The 24,648-nt window shown below is 42.8% G+C and overlaps 1 protein-coding gene and 1 pseudogene across 1 annotated transcript in view; both read right to left on the bottom strand.

Annotated features, from left to right (window-relative positions):
- The window catches only part of LOC124595401 (NADP-dependent malic enzyme-like), a 389,313-nt gene that overhangs the window by 235,944 nt on the left and 128,721 nt on the right, over positions 1 to 24,648 (bottom strand). The window lies entirely within an intron of this gene.
- LOC124597676 lies at positions 206 to 323 on the bottom strand (annotated as a pseudogene).

Below are 24,648 nucleotides of genomic sequence, written 5' to 3'. Positions count from 1 at the left end.
AAAGCACTCCGTCTTCAAGCCACAAATGGCCCATCGGGACCATCCGACCGCCGTGTCATCCTCAGTTGAGGATGCGGATAGGAAGGGCGTGTGGTCAGCACACCGTTTTCCCGGTCGTTATGATGGTTTTCTTTGACCGGAGCCGCTACTGTTCGGTCGAGTAGCTCCTGAATTGGCATCACGAGGCTGAGTGCACCCTGAAAAATGGCAACAGCGCATGGTGGGCCGGATGGTCACCCATCCAAATGCCGGCCACGTCCGACAGCGCTTAACTTCGGTGATCTGACGGGAACCGATGTATCCACTGCGGCAAGGCCGTTGCCAGATACCTATAAGTTTCTACAAAAATTATGCGAAAGAACTTGCTCTCCTTCTAACAGTAATTTATCGTAGATCACTTGAGCAACGAAGGGTACCTAGCGACCGGAAGAAAGTGCACGTCATTCCCGTTTTTAAGAACAGCCATATATCATACGCACACAATTATAGACCTACGTCGTTGACGTCAATCTGTTTTAGAATAATGAAACAGGTTTTATGCTGGAGAATTATGACGTTTTCGGGAACAGAAATCTCCTCTATAAAAATCAACATCGATTCTGCAAAAAGAGATCCTGCGAAATGCAGCTCGCTCTGTTCCTCCATGAGGACAACAGTACCGTAGACAACGGCGTTCAGGTTGATGCCGTGTTCCTTGATTTCAGGAAGGCATTTTACACCGTCCAGCGCTGCCGTTTAGCGAAAAAAATACGAACTTATTATCGGAGCACTTGTGACTGAATTCAAGACCTCCTTGCAGATGGAACTCAACACGTCGCTCTTAACGGAACAAAATCGGTCGCTGTAAATCTAATTTCCGGAGTACCCAAAGCAACTGTGACAGGACCGTTACTGTTTACAATACATGTAAACGATATTGTAGAAAGCGTTGGATGCTATTTAAGGCTGTTCACAGATGATGCGGTTGTTTGTAACAAAGTAGCAACGCCAGAAGATAGTAACGATTTGCATAATGACCTTCAGACAATTGATGAATGTTGCAGGCTCTGGCATTTCACCCTGAACGTAAATAAAAGTAACATATTGCGCATACATAGAAAAAGAAATCCTACTGTACAGCTACACTATTGATGACAAACAGCTGGAAACACTGTCTACCGTAAAATATCTAGGAGTAACTTTCTAGACTCAGATTCATGGGAAGAATCTCAATGAAATGTAACTCGTCCACGAAGGAAGTGGCTTATAAGGCGCTTGTTCGACCCATTATTGAGTATTGTAGGATCAGCATTGTTTGAGGTTTCTGACAACAGGCAGGTTATTCGAATGCTTGAAGTTTAGTATTGTATTAGCAGCAAACACAATTAGCAGAATTTTTATTCAGATCTGTGAATTCGGTGATATATTCAGGCAATTAACGTAAATACTTTTTACACTTTATGATAATGTGGTGAGGATTACATGTATCACGCACTCAGTGAGAGATTAAAAACAACTTTTAGATGTCAGGAGCAGCTTTGAAATTTCGAATAAATTAATTATAACTGTCCTGCGATGATACATTCAGGTAATTAATGTAAATTATTTTTTGCGTTTTATCATAGTGAGAATGACATGTTTTTCTCAGACCACTGCTGCATATGTTATACGTACTTTTCGAAGTACAAGCCTTTTCCTATTCTGCTGTGTAATTCATCGGACTAAAAGACCTACTACTATATTTTCTGATTCATAAAGAAAGCAGTGCCTTAGGGAGCCTTTCATTGACTACCCTAAAGAGGTACGAGGCGTGTTTTTTAAGATAGTACCTTTTTGCCACACCGCGGCCGCAGTTCTACGGTCGGTGTTCTGTGCATGCGCACTGGGTACCTACATCTGTTGTCTACGCACTGACGCCATTACAGTCCGATTCTTCCTTGTTTACGTTGTGTACCGAGTGTTTAAGATGCCTCCGATAATCGTATGAGTCCCGCCGACTGTGAAGTACGGGCTGTTATATGATTTCTTAATGCTAAAGGCCTAAAAATGATCGATATGCATCGTGAGATCTGTGCAGTTTCGGATTAAACATTATGAGTGATGGAATGGTAAGAAAGTGGGTGAGAGCATTTAAAGATGGCCGCACAAATGTGCATGATGACCAACGGAGTGGGCGTTCTTCGGTCGTTAATCAAAGTTTGGTGCATGAAGTGGACAATAAGGTGAGAGAAAGCAGACGCTTTACGATTTCCTCCTTGCGGAATGACTTTCCTAATGTTTTTCGTAGTGTTCTGTATGGCATTGTGACCGAGCACTTGAATTACCGAAAATTGTGCTCACGTTTGGTACCGAAAATGTTGACGGATGTGCACAAAACCAAACGTTTAGACAGTGCATTGACTTTCCTTGAGTGGTACCACAACAACGGTGATGATTTCTTAAGCCAAATAGTTACGAGCGATGAAACATGGGTGGCCTACGTCACACCAGAATCAAAGCAACAGTCCATGGAATGGAGGCATTCAGATTCACCCAGAAAAGTGAAGTTTAAGCAAACAATTTCTGCCCGGAAAATCATGTCACAGTTTTTTGGGACAGAAAAGGAGTATTTCTTGTGGAATTTCTGCCTCGTAATGATACAATCAATGCAGTAGTTTACTGTAAGTCATTGCACAATCTGCGCCGTTCAATTCAGGACAAAAGACGTGGAAAGTTGAGCAAGGGCATCGTTTTGCTGCAAGACAATGCCGTCTGCATGTGGCGAATCAGACCAAAGATCTCATCACATCTTTTTGATGGGAAACTCTAGATCATCCTCTGTACAGCCCCGATCTAGCGCCTAGTGACTACCATCTGTTCCTGCACTTGAAGAAACACCTGGGCTGTCAGCGTCTTCAAGACGATGACGAAGTCAAAACAGTGGTGTTGCAGTGGTTAACAAGTCAGGCGGCAGACTTCTATGAGGAGGGTTTTTAAAAACTGGTACAATGTTATGATAAGTACCTCGATATTGACGGAAATTATGTAGAAAAGTAGATTAAGGTACACGCTTTCATGCAAAATAAAATTATTGATATATCATAGCACGTCTTTTTTTAATTTCAAAACGGTACTTACTTAAAAACACGCCTCGTAAACACAACGATTACCCCCATAAACCATGGACCTTGCCGTCGGTGGGGTAGCTTGTGTGCCCCAGCGATACATATAGCCGTCTCGTAAGTGTAACCACAATGGATGGATACCAGTCGAGAGGACAGACAAGCGTGTGGTTCCTGAAGAGGGACAGCAGCCTTTTGCGTAGTTGGAGGGCCAAGAGTCTGGTTGATTGACTTATCTGGCCTTCTAACATAAAACAAAATGGCCTTACTGTGCTGGTACTGCGAAAGCGAGGGGAAACTACAACCGTAATTTTTCCCGAGGGCATGCACCTCTACTGTGTGCTTAATTCATGATGGCGTCGTCTTGCGTAAAATATTCCGGAGGTAAAATAGATCGTCATTCGGATCACCGGACGAGGACTACTCAGGAGGATGTCGTCAGCAGTAGAAACAAAACTGGCATTCTAAGCATCGGAGCGTGAACTGTTAGATCCCTTAGTCGGTCAGGTTGGTTAGAAAATTTAAAAGGGAAAATGGAAAGGTTGAAGTTAGATATAGTCGGAATTAGTGAAGTTCTGTGGCAGGAGCAACTGGACTTCTGGTCATGTGAATAAGGGATTACAAAAACAAAGTCAAATAGGGGTATGCAGGAGTAGGTTTAATAATGAATAAAAAAATAGGAAGGCGGGTAAGCTACTGGGAACAGCATAGCGAACGCATTATCGTAGCCAAGATAGATACGAAGCCCACACCTACCACAGTAGTTCAGATTTATATAACACCGCATATGATGAAGAAATTGAAGAAATGTATGATGAGATAAAGGAAATTATTCAGATAGCTAAGGGGGACGAAAATTTAATAGTCATAGGGGACTGGAATTCGACTACAGGAGATAGAAAAGAAGGAAAAATAGAGACTATGAACTGGGAGAAAGGAAAGAAAGAGAAGACTACCTATAAAATTTGCACAGAGCCTAATTTAATCACCGCCAACGCTTGCTTAAGAATAACAAAAGAAAGTTGTATACGTGTAAGAGACCCAGAAACACTGGAAGGTTTCAGTTGATTATACAGGGTCAGTCACTAGCTATTTCCACCAAGAATAACTCCGAAAGTATGATACGAGCTGAAAAGTTTGTGAGACAAAAGTTGCATGGGACAGCGGGGGCCGTAATACGACTTTGGTTTTTTGTTGCTGGCCGCTGTAGCCGAGTGGTTCTAGGCGCTTCAGTCCAGAAACGCGCTGCTGCTACGGTCGTAGGTTCAAATCCTGCCTCGGACATGGACGTGTGTGATGTTCTTAGGTTAGTTAGGTTTAACTAGGGGACTGATGACCTCAGATGTTAAGTCTCATAGTGCTTAGAGCCATGTGACGCATGTGAACCATGTGTTTTTGGGTGTTTTTTGTTGCTAGGTGGGGTCGCCTCGGAGATATGAAGGTCAACTTTGTTTTATTTTTTTTAATGGGACACTATAGTTTGGTACTTACACACCAAAAAAAGTTTTGCTTCAACTCGGTTCCGAGAGTTCCGGAACGTGTACAAAAAACTGGGGTAGAGACCAACATAAACATCATTTCCTTCCTTTTTATTGCTCATGAAAACCACACATTGCATGTCGTATCACCATACAGCGAGATCTTCAGAGGTGGGGATCAGATTGCTGTATACATCGGTACCTCTAATACCCAGCAGCACGTCCTCTTAAATTGATACATGCCTGTATTCGTCGTGGCATACTATCCACAAGTTCATCAAGGCAATGTTGGTCCAGATTGTCCCACTCCTCAACGAGGTATGTCATCGGCAGTTCCTGTCTCTCAGTATCTCCTCCATGTCCGAACAATATCGTTCAGGTTCACTCCGAAACGCCTGGATGCTGCCATAAATTTAGCAAGTAACCTTGTAAATAGACAGAAGTTTTTGCTTAAATCCTGAATGACAACCTGCTCTCTCTGTGGTCAAGCAACAAAAGACAGATTAAATGCTACGTTGAGTGTGTGTGTGTGTGTGTGTGTGTGTGTGTGTGTGTGTACGTGTTGTCTTTCGGCAGGTGGTCCGCATCCGAGGACAACAGCACTCTCTCGCTGCACTTGTGCCTTGGAAATAACAAGATGTGGACGTGAGAAAATTGTCGGCTGTTGTCCAATACATCACCTGATTGCATTTCCATCAGCTGTCTGACTTATAGTAGACCATCACTCGCTCCAAGTGGCTCTGAGGGGACGACGTGGTTTCTGTTCATCAATCACTTACCGTTGTCCTATGCCGTTGTTTACGCGTGTGGAAACATTGCCTCTGCAACAGTGTAACATCCACCGTAGATACCGTTCACCACGCAAACCCGAATTCTTGCTTAATCCTAGATATGTTCCGACTCATGAGTTTTGCACCGATTTTCGTACCACGTACCGCGTTCAAAGTCTGTTACCTGGCGACGTGGAGATATGTTCACTAAACAGCTGGCAATAACTGACTGCTCAGATATACTGGCTCCATATGCCGCAACCATTCGCAACATTCGGAGGTTGTACATAGCTCGTCTTTAGACACGACATCCCTTCCCGTGACTTTTGGCCACTCAGTATATATGACTGTTCACAAACTATAATGACGAGCTAGCGAGCAATACCGGGGAGTGAACGAAAATATGGAAACACGATAAAAACAACAAATTACTTTGCCTATTGAAAGGTGTGTGTGCAAGCGCGCGTAGCCTCGGCAAAGAAGCTGCATTGCAAAGAGATGAGACAGTGCAGAAAACAGATTCTTTCTTTAATTAAATTTCACAGGGACCAACTTTAGTGTCAAAGTAATCGGTTTTTCATCAAAGTTCAAAGATTTTGTGATAACAGTAATTTTCAGACAGGTCATGACTGTCTTAGAATTCTTGCAGTTAGTCTGCTCTACGCATTCTCGCAGTTAAATTTTGTACCCAGCAGTTTCCGTTACGCAAACTGCCAACTTCAAGATTTGGTATTCGCACCATTCAAAACGGGAGCCCCATGTTTAGCATCTAACAGACAGTTTAACATTAAAACACAATCAACATACGAGATCCACTTTCAATAAAATAAATTTAAACAAATAATTTTCACTATTACGGTGTAGGTAAACCATTGGCTTTCAAAACAGCTTCCAGTCGTCTCGGAATGGACAAGTACAGGTCCTGTATGGTTTTCAAGGGAATCTGAAAGCGATCACGCAACCTTCTCTTCAAAGTAGACTACAAAAGTTCAATAACACTGATATATGGTGACTTTGGTGGCAAGGGGACACCCGATAATTCATCCTCGTGCTCACAAAACCTATCATGGACGATGCGAGCTGCGTGAACAGGGGTCCTGTCGCCATTGGGGAAAAAACATTGTACCATGTCATTGACCTGACCAGCCAAAATGGTTCCGTAATCCTTGGCAGTAATGCGATCTTGCAGAATACCCATGACACCCATGGAATAGTATGATATAGATGTCCAAATCATCACCAAATCATCGCTGTGTTTCACTCTTGGGACGCAAACTGGACCGAAAGTTGGAAAATGTGTGAAACAAGACTCATCCGACCAAATGACTTTCCTCTGTTGTCAATAGTCCAGGTTTTCTGGCTTCAGCACCACGTTTTCCTGGTATGGACACTGGAATCACTGGTGAGTGGTTTTGGAATTGCAGTTCGCCATGCAATTCCCTGGATATGGAGCTCCATTCGTGTTGTTTTGGTGCTGACAGGGTGCAATACCAAGTTTTTTTCCAATCCGTGCATTAGTGTATCTAATAGTATCATACTATTCCTTGATAATCCCATGGTTTCTTAAGAATCCTTATTGCAAGGGAGTTGCTCCAAAATTGAATAGAATTTTCTCCACACAGTATATGTATAAAAAGAACTTTAAATAAAAATAGTCGAACGAAGTACTTGCATCGATAATCACACTACTGACCATTAAAATTTCTACACCACGAAGACGTGCTCCAGACGCGAAATTTAACCGACACGAAGAAGATGCTGTGATATGCAAATGATTATCTTTTCAGAGCATTCACACATGATTGGCGCCGTTGACGACACCTACAATGTGCTGACATGAGGAAAGTTTCCAACCGATTTCTCATACACAAACAGCAGCTGAGCGGCGTTGCCTGCTGAAATGTTGTTGTGATGCCTCGTGTAAGGAAGAGAAATGCGTACCATCACGTTTCCGACTTTGATAAAGGTCGGATTGCAGCCTATCGCGATTGCGGTTTATCGTATAGCGACATTGCTGCTCGCGTTGGTCGAGATCCAATGACTGTTAGCAGAATATGGAATCGGTGGGATCAGGAGGGTAATACGGAACGCCGTGCTGGATCCCAACGGCATCGTATCACTAGCAGTCGAGATGACAGGCATCTTATCCGCATGGCTGTAACGGATCGTGCAGCCACATCTCGATCCCTGTCTACAGATGGGGACGATTGTAAGACAACAACCATCTGCACGAACAGTTCGACGACGTTTGCAGCAGCATGGACTATCAGCACGGAGACCATTGCTGCGGTTACCCTTCAGGCTGCATCACAGACAGGAGCGCCTGCCATGGTGTACTCAACGACGAACCTGGGTGCACGTCATTTTTTCGGATGAATCCAGGTTCTGTGTACAGCATCATGATGGTCGCATCCGTGTTTGGCGACATCCCAGTTTACGCACATTGGAAGCGTGTATTCGTCATCACCATACTGGCGTATCACCCGGCGTGATGGTATGGGGTGCCATTGGTTACACGTCACCGTCACCTCTTGTTCGCATTGACGGCGCTTTGAATAGTGGACGTTACATTTCAGATGTGTTACGACCCGTGGCTCTACCCTTCATTCGATCCCTGCGAAACCCTACATTTCAGCAGAATAATGCACGACCGCATGTTGCAGGTCCTGTACGGGCCTTCCTGGATACTGGCCAGCACATTCTCCAGATCTCTCACCAATGGTCTGGTTAATGGTGGCCGAGCAACTGGCACATCACAATACGCCAGTCACTACTCTTGATGAACTTGGTTATTGTGTTGAAGCTGCATGGGCAGCTGTATATGTACACGCCATCCAAGCTCTGTTTGACTCAATGCCCAGGCGTATCAAGGCCGTTATTACTGCCAGCGGTGGTTGTTCTGGGTACTGATTTCTCATGATCTATGCACCCAAATTGCGTTAAATGTAATCACATGTCAGTTCTAGTATAATATATTTGTCCAATGAATACCCATTTATCATCTGCATTTCTTCTTGGTGTAGCAATTTTAATGGCCAGTAGTGTACTTGGTGGAAGGATTCTGCCTTTCTACAGACATATTTACATTGATTTGCAAGTCTCCCTCGTTTTAAAATCTTTGCCAAACTGGGAGAAGGAACCCAGTCTCTTTATCACAGGCGATGTACTTAAAACCTCTGCTATTTGACAATTCCCAATACTGGGTGCAGCTGCAGGTAATCGTTTCAATTTGTCATGAAGTTTCAAAACAGCGCACTTCCTGCTGTATGGTGAAACACTCATTCAGAAAACAATCTATGGGCTATTACTAAGCCATCCTTCACCACGTCTTTTATCTAAGCAGCTTCAGATGAGAAAAGTACGCAGAAGAGCTTACGAGGACTTAAGAAACCACGTAATCATTGACTGACTGATCCGTTGGTTCTTTGTAGAATATTTTATTGTGACTATTGATGTCGTAATAGCCGAAAACCGGTTTGTTAAATAAATAATAAATATTGTAGGATACTGTAACCTGTGTTGTGTGTGTTTTCATTAATAATTTCGTAAGCACTTTAGAAACTATGTGGCACGTGTCGTCTCGCTAAGATCAACGTACGACAAGTGTTGAACATTCTCAGAAGGCTGTACATGCTCCGTATTTTATGCAGACTCAGTTTTGATGCTGTACGGATAACAAGTGCGTCACAGTGTGTGAGTTAAATAGCGTGGCAACCGGAAACATACTCTCTAGTTCAAGTACGCGTAGCAGTACGAATCTTGTGGGCAAAAAGTCTAAATTACACACTGATTCACCGTGAAACTCTAGCGATATCTCCATCTCTTCGGCAAGCTGAAAGAACATAAGAACATGGACGAAAGATTTTTTTGCTGAGAGAATAGCTCCGTGACGAAGAAGAGGATTCCTGTCGTCGAGGAATTGAACGGTAGAAAGTTCCGGCCATTGTTTATAGAGACTTGGTGACTATGTTGAAACATAGTGTCATGCATCTGTTTCACTTTGACGTATAATGCAGCGTTCAATAAATGTGACTTGGGCTGCCATAATAACGAGCTCGGTGGTGCCTTCCTGAGATAACAGCAGTACGTGTTAGCGATTCCGTCTCGCTTAGTGGGCATGATGAATCTCTGGACGCGCCAGCTTTCAAGGTAACTTTATCGGCGAGAGAGAGAGAGTGACTCTAATCTTACCAAGCTCTATGGTCGGAAATGTCTCGGTGATAATACAAACATTTCCTCTCAGTGTCTTCCCTTTTCCACGGTATCTGTTTGTTGACGAAGACAGTTTCGGTGAAAGTACGTCTCTGACTTTCCCTTGAATTACTGTGTTCACGGTCGGCAATTCTGCTCCGTTCATCAGTAGATGTGAAGATTCCCACTCACATGAGTCGAAGAGAGAATCAGAAATGAACTCCAATTTAAAAAACAAAATATCGCCGCATGTAGCTGCAGAGTTTTACCAGACAAGGCCCGTGTTACGATACGGAAACATAACGATAGTAGCGCTCGCAGTGGCCTGGCAGTGAATTTCGAAAATGGGAAAACATGACACGAAAATCCGTATTCTCGCTTTGCAAAATAAAAGAATTAGATGATAACATTTTTCAATTATATTGTTTGGGTGGGCCTCTTACTCTAATGGTGAATTGTATACTTGGAAACATTTTTGTGACCTTATGAAGTAATACATACGAGAAATCTCAGTCAAAACAAATATCACGTAGCTGGGGGTCCACAGTCTTGTGAAGTTTTGTAAGTGACATAGTGGTCGGCTTTTAACTGTAAAACTGTTTGTCTGTGAACACCAATATCGCAATTTTGACCGGGTGTCCATTATCAAGTGGAAATAAATGCGCTTCAGCACTTGTCAAAATCTAAAAAAATCATCTGTCATGACGTGATGTGACACAGATTGTGGTTCATCGCATTCTGTTCCTGATTGCAACGTTCTTGCGTGTATGGCATTCTTTGAATTGCATTGTGAATGTGTTGCCCATATTCTGATTTATTGTACCATGCTTCCGTAACATCGTGCGGAGGAAATGATTCCATACTTGTTTTTGTTTCATATGAAACAGAAGCTGGTTTCGTCGCATGGTGTTCTGTGCTTACGAATCCGTGTGGGTACTGCTAGATTTATATACGTTGGCGGTACTCGTGTATTATTTGTATTCTACTTTATTTTAGTATGCATTACGTTTTTCGTATTTCCTAGCGTTTAATGGAGCTCTCTGAAATTTTTTATTGGAATGGGAGGATGATTCAGGTACACTGATTTCTGTTACAATGTATTGCTTCTAGTATCTGTTAATAACGTGTAAACACATCTGCGTAACTGTTGTTCTGGTCTTCAATCCAGAGACTGGTTTGATGCAGCTCTCCATGCTACTCTATCCTGTGGAAGCTTCTTCATCTTTAATGTCAATGTGTGTGAAATCTTATGGGACTTAACTGCTAAGGTCATCAGTCCCTAAGCTTACACACTACTTAACCTAAATTATCCTACGGGATAAACAAATATGGAAGATTTTGCATGACTCAATAAGAAAACGTGATGATGAAGGATTGATAAACTTGCAGCGCTCCAAATGGCCTTACAGTGAAGCACGGTGGTGTTATCGGAAACTCTGTATGAGTTGCATCCCCATGGTTAATGCGTCATCTCATAGCCAAAAACTTGTTATGTTTTTAGTTATATTTCACGACATTGTACCATGTATGTGTATCTTAACCTTCGACGTAGTTATGTTTCTCGTATCTAACTACGATGAAAAAGATACCATTACTTTTGTGATGACCCGCCCACGTGAGAGCTATCAGCTACCAGTGAGTCACTGATCTGATCCCTACAATCAGTAAAGACTTATTCTTCTTGTATGGGTTCACACGAAGTCGACGCAGATTTTTAAGCAGCCCACGGAGGTGTTGTGCGAGTTGGAGATCATCAGAGATTGAACATATGGTCAGCTCGGGAAGTAAACAGAAAGGAGGACATCTGGCATATTTCAGGAACCATCCCGTCATGCGGTTGAAATGGTTCACGGCAACTAGAGAAAACTTATAACAGGGTCAGAGGAAATTTTAAGCGCTCTTCTTTCAGTTACAAAATGAGGGAAAAAGTATTTCAGTTTAACGTCCCGCCTATGTCGAGTCCGTAAGAGACGGAGCGCTAGCTGGGGTTTGACTCGTATGAGACGTAGAATCGGCCGTGACCCCACTGAAGCAATAATGCCTGTGTTTCCTTAAGTTATTTAGGGAAAACCACAACATACACGTAACAAGGGGTAAAATATTAAAATCTGGCTGAGCCACATAAAATTCGTGATAATATCACATGTCACACGAGGCGTTTCGAGAGCAGGCTTTCGTCTACATCTAAATCTACATCTACATGACTACTCTGCAATTCACATTTAAGTGCTTGGCAGAGGGTTCATCGAACCGCAATCATACTAGTGCACCTGTTGCATTTTGTAAATGTTCTGTCCTCAGTTAAAATACACTGAAGAGCCAAATAAACTTGTACAACTGCCTAATATCGTGTAGGGCCCCGCGAGGCCACTCGATTAATGTCTGAAGCAGTGCTGGAGGGAACTGACACCATGAATCCTGGAGGCCTGTCCATAAATTTTTAAGAGTACGAGTGGGTGGAGATCTCTTCTGAACAGCACGTTGCAACGCGTCCCAGACATGGTCAATAATGTTTAAACTCGGAAGGATTGCATTTCTGACACGGTCAACGATTCTCTTCATTCCTCGCGGGATCTTTTTCCGGCCGCAGTGATGTCGGAGATTTGATGTTTTACCGGATTCCTGATATTCGCAGTACACTTGTGAGATGATCTTACGGGAAAATCCCCACTTCATCGCTACCTCGGAGATGCTGTAACCCATCGCTCGTGCGCCGACTATAACAGCACGTACAAACTCACTTAAATCTTGATAACCTGCCATGTAGCAGCAGTAACCGATATAACAATTGCGCCAGACGCTTGTTGTCTTCTATAGGCGTTGCCGACCGCAGCGCCATGTTCTGCATGTTTACATATCTCTTTCTTTGAATACGCATACCTGTACCAGTTTCTTTGGCGCTTCAGTGTATATAATATACGATATTTTCTTTTCACAAGATGAAAATAGAAAAATCTTCAGGTCAAAGACTTTCTACCTTACTTAGCATTCAGTCCTTTTCAGGTTCAAAATTCAAATGGCTCTAAGCACTATGGGACTTAACATCTGAGGTCATCAGTCACATAGACTTAGAACTACTTGAAGCTAACTAACCTAAGGACATCACACACATTCATGCCCGAGTCCTTTTCAGGAACTGTTTGTTCGTAATTTTAGTATTTTCTATGCTGTCAAAATGTTGACATCTTTAAAGATTCTCGTACATTTTGCTTGGAGATAAAAGCCTTAGCTCGAAAGGCGTCGTGCGAATTGGTGATCTTATCACGAATTTTGTGTGTGCTAAGGGCATAGCCTACTTAGCCGCATAACATCAAAGGGGCTAGCGAGTTCGTTGTGTCGGCCGCGGTGGCCGAGCGGTTATAGGAGCTTCAGTCCGAAACCGCGCGACTGCTACGGTCGCAGGTTCGAATCCTGCCTCGGGCATGGATGTGTGTGATGTCCTTCGGTTAGTTAAGTTTAAGTCGTTCTAAGTTCTAGGGGACTGATGACCCCCCGATGTTAAGTCCCATAGTGCTCAGAGCCATTTGAACCATTTTTTTGAGTTCGTTGTCCCCAACCAATCTACGAACCATGGTTACTACATTGTCCTTTGACCTTTCTCGGAAGACAGTTTGGTGATTAGGCGGTTTACGTCACCTTATCTCTACTCTTTGTCAGTCACATCTCCGTACAAACATTTATCCTGCCACCGGAAATCGATTTGCTTTTTTTTCACATTGAATGCCACCACGATGTCGCAACTACGTGACCAGGTAAATATTTGATGAGGAAACCATTATCTAATACTGGTCTACGGGACGATGCCGCTATTTTCACTTCAAGTATTAATTTACTTATTTCAGGAAGCTAGATGTACCCGTACCACTTTCAGGTCCTCCAAGCTAGGAAAAATACTTCACGCTGACATAGGGTGAAACCCGATATTTCATGAGACAGTTAGATACCCTAAAGGTTCATGCACATAGCCGGACACTGGATATTTATCGCCTGTCGTCATAACGGAAGTTGGTTTTTAATTTTCTATATTCCGAACACAAATGCCCCACAGGCTTACTTGCTGGTTTTTCTCTGACGAGCAGCTACGACCAGAAACAGCCTCTGCCCCGACACGAAAGATAATCTATCTGTGGCCGGCATGATATGTTTGGAAAACGGCTATTTATCCAGGCAGCGAGGTGGGTTAACGAGAAAGCATCTAACCAGGTTGCACGCGGTAATGTAATTCCTTTTACTTGATTCATGGGTTTGTACAACGCGAGGCTTCTTAACCACGATAGTAACCACGTTTGTAAGTATAGAGCAAGCTGATTGCTCGCGATGAGCTTTTACCGCTTTCGACGTTTTGCAGAAAGCACTCTTCTCGGAAAAACGCAAGCTATAGCGCAAAATTGTAAGGCAAAAGCAGTTTGTTACCCAACAGCCATCGCAATCGCTGCTTTAAGCGAGTGTCCTTAATGATCCTTTCACTGGGTGCTACTGGTGCTTCTGCTTTACTGCAGTGCAAGGACGTGCGTGAAAGCGTATTTCTATTATAAAGCTGGTCGACAAAGTTGGCCCCACTTTTTGCTCGTTACTGCAGATAGCTCTTTTCATAACAGTTTACTTAAGACCACTTGTCCGTCGACAAAAGGCGCCTCTTTTGTGCGACTTTCACTTACAACAAACAGAAAAAACTCGAGTGCACTGTCATTTCATCGCAGGGAAATCTTTCTACATCTACATACACCCTACGCAAGCCATCGTACGATGCATGACTGAAGGTAGCACGTACCTCTACTAATCATTTCCCTTCCTGTTCCACTCGCAAATAGAGCGAGGAAGAAACGACTGTCTATACGCTTCCGTACGAACTCTAATTTCTCTTATCTTATGTTCCTGGTCCTTACGCCAAATATACTTTGGCGGCAGTAGGATCGTTCTACAGTGAGCCTCCAATGCCGGTTCTCTACATTTTCTCAGCATTGTTCCTCGAAAAGAGCCTCACGTGCCCAACAACGATTCCTGTTTAAATTCCCGAAACATCTCCGTAATACTTGCTAGTTGATCGAACCTACTGGTAATAAATCTAGTAGCCCACCACTGAATTGCTTCTCTGTCTTCTTTAATCCGATATGGTGGAGATCCCAAACACTCGAGCAGTACTTAAGAATGGGTTGGACCTTGTATAAGTCATCCAGTTATCTACCAGATCTTTTGTTCCTTTTAGATTTTTTCAGTTTTTGTTATTATTGCAACGTCCACTTTCCTTTCTAGAAGTATCTGATTTACCTCGATCTCTTTGTTAGTCAATTCTCGAACGTTTCACGTTGCCAAAAACATATAATCAGCATTGTCAAATCGTTTGACCTTTAAGGTCTTCCGGTTGCTACCACTTGATGCAGTCCCGTATTCGAGACTGACTGTGAGTTTGACAGTAATTTTATAATTCGACGACCGCTCCACGAGAGCTGGGCGGGTTATGTCACTTGATGGGGCAGCCACTTATACTCATCGCGACTTGCCTGATTTTCCTGTCGGAGTTGTCTCCCCTAAGGAAACTGGCTTCACCACGCCTTTAGAGCCCTTTCTTCTGTAAGTTGTGGGACACACTTTGTCTAGCTCCACTGCCGAGACCACACTAGCTTTCTGGTAGCTATGCTACCGCCGGCACAGCACTCTACTTCAACAAACCACGCATTCCCTCCTGTCCGGCACTGGGGGTGCGTCCATAAAGCAGTTTCATCTGAAAGGATATAGAAATACCCATTTAAAAAAAATATATTTATCTTCCAAGTTAATCTCCACTGAGTGAAATATATTCAATCCTGCGAGATTTGTCAATTTTTATCACCCCGGTAAAGAAATTGCTGATTGTTTCTACGGTAAACTCATTTACATCAGATTTCTCCTCTCGAGGAAAACTTCTTCCTTCATAAATAATTTTAGATCTTAGGAGAAGGAAAAACTTGCATGTACTCAGATCTGCATAATATGAATAAAACAAAGTTCAAATGGCTCTGAGCACTATGGGACTTACCATCGGAGGTTATCAGTCCCCTAGAACTTAGAATTACTTAAACCTAACTAACCTAAGGACATCACACACATCCATGCCCGAGGCAGGATTCGAACCTGCGACCGTAGCAGTCACGCAGTTCTGGACTGAAGCGCCTAAAACCGCTCGGCCATCGCGGCCGGCTAAAACAAAGTATATGGCTATAGATAGAGAGATGTTCAATGAAACGCGTTTGGCTGTCAAGAGAGCAATGCGTGAAACCTTCAGTCACTAGCACCGAGCGAGGTGGCGCATAGGTCAGGACACTGGACTCGCATTTGGGAGGACGACGGTTCAAACCGGTGTCCCGCCATCGAGATTTAGGTTTTCCGTGATATCCCTAAACCGCTCTGCGCAAATCCCGGGATGCTTCCTTTGAAAGGGCACAGCTGATATCATTCCTCATCTTTGACACAGATCACGCTTACACTTCGTCTCTAATGACTTCGATGTCGACGGGACATTAAACCCCAACCCCCCTCTCCTTTCCTCATTGACAACCGTAGTTGAATATTGTCGAAAGATCTTTCACAAAATCCAAAGAAATTCTCGTCGCGTTCTTCCCAAAACCCAAAGAAATTCTCGTCGCGTTGTATAGGCTGATAAAACACCGAAGTTAGCGTCCAGTCAGTCATGGACAAGGCAGGAACTGAAATTGAGAGTAGCAAAGCAAAGGCAGAAATGCATAACCCTGTTTTCAAAAGTTCCTTTACAATAGAAGGCCCAGGAGTATTGCCCCATTTTAATTCTTTTACCACTGGAAAGATGAGTGAAATAGATGTTAGCGTCAGTTGCGTAGAGAAATAGCTGAAATCTTTAAAACTAAACAAAGCCCTAAGGTCCAATAGAATCCATATCACACTCTAAACCAGACTTGCGGTTCATTTAGCCCCTCTGTTAACTTTAATCTTTCGTATTTTCCTCGAACAAAAAACCGGTACCCAATTGTTGGTAGAAAGCACAGGTCACACCTGTTTACAAGAAGTGTAGCAGAAGTGATCCACAAAACTACCATTCAGTATCCTTGTCATCCATTTATTGTACAAACTTAGGACATGTCCTGAGCTCAAACATAATGTATCTCGAACAGAACAATCACCTCCACGCAGCCAGCATCGATTTCGGAAAAATATGTCATGTGAAATTCAGTTCGCACTTTTCCCACATGACATGCTGAAAGCCATGGGTCAAGGCAGTCAGATATATGCAGTGTTTCTCGACTTCCGAAAAGCATTTGACTCAGCACCACACTTAGGCTTATGGTCGTATGGGATATAAACCGAAATTTGTGAGTGGACTGAGGATTTATTGGATGGAGAGTCATCGACAGATGTAGACGTAACTTCGTATGTACCTATGGAAGTGTGTTTGGTGCTGCGCAGTTCATGTTATGTGTTAATGACCTTGCGGATAATATTAATAGTAACTACAGACTTTTCGCAGATGATTCAGCTATCTTCAACGAGGTACAAATATTCTGTCAAGCCTTCGTAAGATTTCAGAGCTGTGCATATATCGGCAGCTTGCTCTAAATGTTCAGAAATGTAAAATTTTGCACTTCAAAAAACGGAGAAACGTAGTATCCTATGACTATAACATCAATGAGTCATTGTTGGCATCGGCCAACATACAAATACCTGGATGTAAAACTTTGCAAGGATAAGAAATGGAATGATCACCTAGGCTAAGTCATGGGTAAAGCAGACTACGGTTTGTTGGTAGAATATTGGGGAAATGCAACCAGTCTGCAAAGGAGATTGCTTACAAATCATAGAATATTTCTCAAGTGTGTGGGACCCGTACCAGATGGGATTAGCAGGAGACATTGAACGAATATAGAGAAGGGCAGGACGAATGGCAACAGGTCTGTTTGATCCGCGGAAGAGTATCATAATTATATAATAAAAACACTGAACTAGTAGATTACTGAAAAGAGGTGATGGCTCTGGGAATATGCTACAACACCCTAGGTCTCGCATTCATAAGCATCGTGAGGACATGATTAGATTAATTACAACACACACAGAGGCATTTAAACAATCATTATTCCCACGCCCCACACGTGAATGGAGCGGGAAAAACGGAAATAACTAATACAGTGGGACGTAGCCCCTGCCTTGCACCTCACGGTGGTTAGCAGAGTATAGATGTAGATATAGATCTCGGGAATAAGGATGAGGGGACCATATAAGATGCCTTCCACTTCAATAGTGTCACGAATCTTACATCGACGGCTACCCTTCACGATACAATGAACTTTCTCGCCAATTGGTCAGAAGCAGCTTAAGATGGGTTTCCAGCATGTACTGTGGCTGTTGTTCACGTCCGTCCGACCTCAAATTAATTCATGCAGTAATCTCTGACGCTAGTGCAGATTTGCCCATTAACATCTTTCAGCTCAGTTCTTGTCTGGGTCGTAGTTTCATCTCAAATTGTTTTATCGCTGCTCGATATTCATCTTTACCTAATTCTGTGAAAAGTGGACATCGGTCACTTTTGATAACTGATAAGAGACATCTGCGCGTTGCTTATGAAAGTTAGAACAAAACCGTAAAATCGTCGCCAAAATTAGACTGTTTCAAAGATATTTACCAATTCACTGTCTGATCTGTTGGGCAACAAGGCTAATCCTTTTGGAATCCAGAGAGAACGCGATCCAGTTCGCCAGCTTGCTGTCTCTTTGCCGCCAGGGTACGTTAACACGTTCTGTAACAGTTATTTGGAAAGTTCGTCTGTCTGCATTGTACATTCGTGATACATACGCTAATCTACAAATAACGAATGAATCTTTGTTATGGATTGGTATCAGAATCGGTTGTTTTCATCTGCAGACTCATCAAGATAGAAAAACAAGGTAGTGTTTCATAACATGGGTATGGAAGTAGTGCGGATTCTTGAATTTGCCGAATCTAACCCCACCCGTACAAATAAAAGAAAAAAAGAAAAAAAACAGTAATAAATGGCGTAACACAAAGAAAACGCACTTGAAAATGGGAATAATTTCCCGAGATGCGTCCTGCGAAGTATAACTAAAAGGAAGATCGTAACTGGTAGCAGATACGCTATTCCATAAACAAACCCACTGTTTTTTTTTATAGTCGCAGCTTTCATCAACCATTTCTAGTGAACCAAATAAAATAGTAATTTTATACTGTATTTTTCCTGCCTTTCAGTTTAGCCTTGCCATCTTATATGCGTTGAATTAGCGGACTCACGTGCTGGAGCAGTAACTAGATGAATTAGAGCTCATCTATAGACCTCCTCGACTGGAGCAGAGAGCTTAGAACCACCGAGTTTTGAAGCTGATGCAACAGGGCAGAGTTCTACTGCATTTCAATGCATCTCCAGACATTTTGTATCTCTCTCGTACGTCACACAGGAAACTAGGGTACAACAATTCAATTTCGTCTTCGGTTGTATTTTTTCCTCTTCATGTTTAATCATGGTTTTATATGAAAGATGAACATTACGTGAGAAGCAAAATGTGGGTGTGCGCTGCACACTCCGAGCACACACAATTGCGTTCAGACAGTTCCCGCTATCGAATTGAATGCAGGTTACACAATAGCAGGACGGCTGGAATGCCAACGGCCGTGAACTGGTAGACGGCAGGCGTGGCAACAGAACCCACTGAATCAGATTTCTGTTCCGTAACTGACTGAAGCCGGTGGTATGGAACATACATGCAATTACGCATTGTTCGTTCTATCTATTCGAGTTTCTCTTTGTCAATCACACTCTTTCGTTAGGAAAAATTACGTATGAGGCAATGTATATATGAAAGATAATTCTCTTAATATTGATTGACGAAACTACATCATTTGTGTTAGTTATAAATTAAAGCGTTTTTACATTCCCTTATTCAACTGTCATACTAAATTCTGAATCATTCCTGTAATTATATATAATGTATAATTTCTGTCATAATGTGCACCGAAGAGAGCAAGATTTCCCCCTCTCACATAATATGTACGAGAGGGCCTTAACGCCCTAATCTGGTCAGGGTAAATAAGCTATATATATATAACCCGTGAAGCAGTATTTTGTAGACACACCGACCGTAGCACAAAAATATTTAAAACTGATAGTAGAGAGTAATTTAAAAAAAAAAAAACTTTAAAAAATCGTATATACAAATCTTCTCGATACCTAGTTGAGTTTCTAAGATGGCAACAAGAATGTCCGCATCTGATAAACTGAAACTGTTTTCTTCAAAACTGACAGTGAGAGTGAGAATTTTCTAATGAAACTGTACCCTTGCCCCTGCTAACAGTAGCAGAGGAAAATCACAACATAAAAGCTCCTGAAATCGATAGTCATCGTAAGGAGCTACCTCGGTGGACATCTTACGAGGCGAATTGAGGATTGCCGCAATTCCTCTACGAGTAAGTTCCCAAATCTGTTAACTGAAGTTGTATATTCAAGAAAGAGGAGAGAAATAAAGAATCAGTCTTATAAAGTGTTGATATAAGCTCTACAGCACGATATTCGCCACTCACCTCCAACACATTATCGAGAATATCCTGCTTGACAGAGTTGGTAGCGTCAGCGTGAATCCTGCTCTGATAACATTTTGATAACGAATCAGAGTATTGGGGAGGATAGAATCCCCGAAACATATGCCTAAGACTCAAATCCTTTCTAAAAAGAGTACGAGGTGAGTGATGAACTGGCGCTGAAATTTTAAATGACTGTGGTGATATCAGAAGACATGTGTTGTGCATAAACATAAATCCTGACAATGTAGATACTGGTTCAGTGATGCATTACAATTGTAAAGAGGAGAGGCAAGATACTTTAGAAAGATTAACTCCAACCATATGATGTGTTATGCATATGCATATCTGGGAAAATCAGCGTACACTCCTTAAGTCTATAGGCTTCCCCAGAGAAAGATAAAAAATAAACGACATTTGAAAATTGCAAAAGCTCGAAAGAGTAGTGTGTGAAGCAGAACGTGATGATGATGCCTTACTACTCCAAAGAAAACTTACGTGACTGTCAGCTAATGACAACCCAAAAACTATGAATTACTGCCAACTAATGCGTCCAATTTTCTTTTCTTTGAATTCTTTAGTGTGTTTATGCTATCAGACGATTTGAATGATAGACCTAAGTGGACAGCTCATTCTTGGTTTGGTTATTGTGTCATAAAACGATGATATACCCAATACCGTTAAGAGATCTTCACTCTTATTTACATATTATTAATCTATATTCAAATAAATGTTTCATCTATGAATCTATTTAGAGTAATACATACATGGAGGGCAGTTCCAGTTGCTAGCAATATATTCACACTGTTAATTTTTATATCATTTCTGTATCCGCAGTGGGAAAGATATTACTGATGCTCAATAATTTAATTATTTACAGTTTAACAGTATCGCCCAGTTCTTCAGTTTAATTTAACTTTACTCTAAATTACACCCACTAGTCAATCAGCAGAATTAATACATCACTAGAGCGAATATTGATACTATTACCGTGTCTGGAAAACCACCCAACTTCTCTAAGTGCCCGTTTAAACGAGCTCCTCGCGGAGGCCGTGAAGGCCTACGGGATGTCTACCGGTCGCCATGCCATCCTCTGTCTTGTGGCGTCATGCGGATGCTGTATGGAAGGGCATGTGGTCAACACACTAGTCTCCCGGCTGTGTTGCACACTTTCCAGACCGTGGAGCCGCTACCACTCGGTCAAGTAGCTCCTCAACTGTAAGTGCCCAGCTGCTACTCCAAGTAGTGCATGGTCGAGGCGCTCTCGTCACGCCATTTGTGTGTGCAGAGGCTGGAGAGGAGACGCAGACTGCATCAAGCAGCTGGAGCTGATTCCTGCCCGTCAACGAATTTTATCATAGCTCAAACTGATCGTTTCGGTTCACCCCCCCCCCCCCTCCCCCCAAATTCTGTAATGGGAATCAATATTAAGTAAGCGTTTTGGCCATCGAAAGAAATTCATCATTATGCAGCTAGAATATCTGCAGTAATACGGAATGTATCAAATTCCAAATTCACTGGGTTAGACAGTATTGCGTCTCGTTTTCTACAGCTCAAAGCATCCAACTGTGAGACCAGCAGTTTCGAGACATGGGTTATTTATGTAAGGGGAAATCTAAAGGCCGCTTCCGTTGGTTCGAGACATAGATAGCGTTGAACAGAGTTTTTACGCAGTCCACAGTGATCCCATTACGGTAGCCGAGAGTTAGCCATTCCTCAAGTGCCTTTCTAGCGTGTTTTGTGTTTCAAACCACACAGGTTTCAGTTGCTTCAAGCCCTTCGTGACGATAATAAACAACAACGTGTAGAGTTTTGTGAACTCATCCTGAGCGTGCTCATGCAAGATATTTTCCGTTCACGCTTAGTGTTCAGTGCTGATGCTATGTACCCCTTACGTGGATACGTGAACCGTCACAAGCTAAGAATATGGGAATCGTAGTAGCAACAGACCACATTCGAGCTGAAACTTCAAGTTTTTTGCAATCCTTCCCTTTTTTTCAGAAAAGGCTGATACAGAAATCACGTACCTGGATATGTAGGTGACCTGGCTTTCTCCACAATTTCACAATTGACGCCAAATCATAGGAACCGTGATCTCTTTTGTTATAATGAATAAACAAACACCGTCTGGATCACACCTTCTATTACCTATTATCGGTTTCAATCTGCGCAGCAGATCATCTTCAGGTATGGTGCCGCAAAGTGCAGTTTGACAATCTGCACCTCGAGAAACTGCACTTTACGGCGCCAGACCTGAAGACGATCTGCAGGCAGACTGAAACCAGTAGTCGATAATAAAAGAAGCGATCCAGACGAAGTTTCATTTTTCCACAATTGGTAGAACACGCTGAAAATTTCATTTTTCAAGTGGACGAAGTACCAACGCACTGGCAGCTACACGTACGAGTATTTCTTTACAATAACTGCTTCAAAGATCAGACGACCATAAGGGGCATATGGATCTCGCAAAGGACCAATCACGTCCAAGGTGGTCAACTGATCTCATGGAATGTGGGTTTCCCGTGTGGGTTTTGTGAAAGACTCCATCTAAGCCCCTAACCTCTCAACCGTATAGCAACAGCGGACGCTCGCAAAACTATGGGACGAGTTTGACTGGCGTCTGGTGGAGGGCACATTGAACATTTGTGAAGGGTAAATGCCGAAAATTCCCCACGGCTGGAAGAAATATAAGGTTTTTTTAAGTCCTGTCGACATCAAGGTCACCAGAGATGGACCAAAATGGTGTGAGAAGGGCTATGCGAGAGGCGTTCAATGAATTCGAAAGTAAAGTTCTATGTACTGACTTGGCAGAAAATCCTAAGAAATTTTGGTCTTATGTCAAAGCGGTAGGTGGATCAAAACAAAATGTCCAGACACTCTGTGACCAAAATGGTACTGAAACAGAGGATGACAGACTAAAGGCCGAAATACTAAATGTCTTTTTCCAAAGTTGTTTCACAGAGGAAGATTGCACTGTAGTTCCTTCTCTAGATTGTCGCACAGATGACAAAATGGTAGATATCGAAATAGATGACAGAGGGATAGAGAAACAATTAAAATCGCTCAAAAGAGGAAAGGCCTCTGGACCTGATGGGTTACCAGTTCAATTTTACACAGAGTACGCGAAGGAACTTGCCCCCCTTCTTGCAGCGGTGTACCGTAGGTCTCTAGAAGAGCGTAGCGTTCCGAAGGATTGGAAAAGGGCACAGGTCATCCCCGTTTTTAAGAAGGGACGTCGAGCAGATGTGCAGAACTATAGACCTATATCTCTAACGTCGATCAGTTGTGGAATTTTGGAACACGTATTGTGTTCGAGTATAATGACTTTTCTGGAGACTAGAAATCTACTCTGTAGGAATCAGCATGGGTTTCGAAAAAGACGGTCATGTGAAACCCAGCTCGCGCTATTCGTCCACGAGACTCAGATGGCCATAGACATGGGTTCACAGGTAGATGCCGTGTTTCTTGACTTCCGCAAGGCGTTCGATACAGTTCCCCACAGTCGTTTAATGAACAAAGTAAGAGCATATGGACTATCAGACCAATTGTGTGATTGGATTGAGGAGTTCCTAGATAACAGGACGCAGCATTCATTCTCAATGGAGAGAAGTCTTCCGAAGTAAGAGTGATTTCAGGTGTGCCGCAGGGGAGTGTCATAGGACCGTTGCTATTCACAATATACATAAATGACCTTGTGGATGACATCGGAAGTTCACTGAGGCTTTCTGCGGATGATGCTGTGGTGTATTGAGAGGTTGTAACAATGGAAAATTGTACTGAAATGCAGGAGGATCTGCAGCGAATTGACGCATGGTGCAGGGAATGGCAATTGAATCTCAATTTAGACAAGTGTAATGTGCTGCGAATACACAGAAAGATAGATCCTTTATCATTTAGCTACAAAATAGCAGTTCAGCAACTGGAAGCAGTTAATACTATAAATTATCTGGGAGTATGCATTAGGAGTGATTTAAAATGGAATGATCATATAATGTTGATCGTCAGTAAAGCAGATGCCAGACTGAGATTCATTGGAAGAATCCTAAGGAAATGCAATCCGAAAACAAAGGAAGTAGGTTACAGTACGCTTGTTCGCCCACTGCTTGAGTGCTGCTCAGCGGTGTGGGATCCATACCAGATAGGGTTGATAGCAGATATAGAGAAGATCCAACGGAGAGCAGCGCGCTTCGTTACAGGATCATTTAGTAATCGCGAAAGCGTTACGGAGATGATAGATAAACTCCAGTGGAAGACTCTGCAGGAGAGACGCTCAGTAACTCGGTACGGGCTTTTGTCAAAGTTTCGAGAACATACCTTCACCGAAGAGTCAAGCGGTATATTGCTCCCTCCTACGTATATCTCGCGAAGAGACCATGAGGATAAAATCAGAGAGATTAGAGCCCACACAGAGGCATACCGACAATCCTTCTTTCCACGAACAATACGAGACTGGAATAGAAGGGAGAACCGATAGAGGTACTCAAGGTACCCTCCGCCACACACCGTCAGGTGGCTTGCGGAGTATGGATGTAGATGTAGATGTAGAAAGGTTCGAGAATGGGGAAGTAAATCGGCCGTTCCGTTTCAAATGAACAATCC

Source organism: Schistocerca americana, chromosome 2 (genome assembly GCF_021461395.2).
Source record: "Schistocerca americana isolate TAMUIC-IGC-003095 chromosome 2, iqSchAmer2.1, whole genome shotgun sequence".
Classification (NCBI taxonomy): domain Eukaryota; kingdom Metazoa; phylum Arthropoda; class Insecta; order Orthoptera; family Acrididae; genus Schistocerca; species Schistocerca americana.
This window is presented reverse-complemented; position numbering and strand designations above follow the sequence as displayed.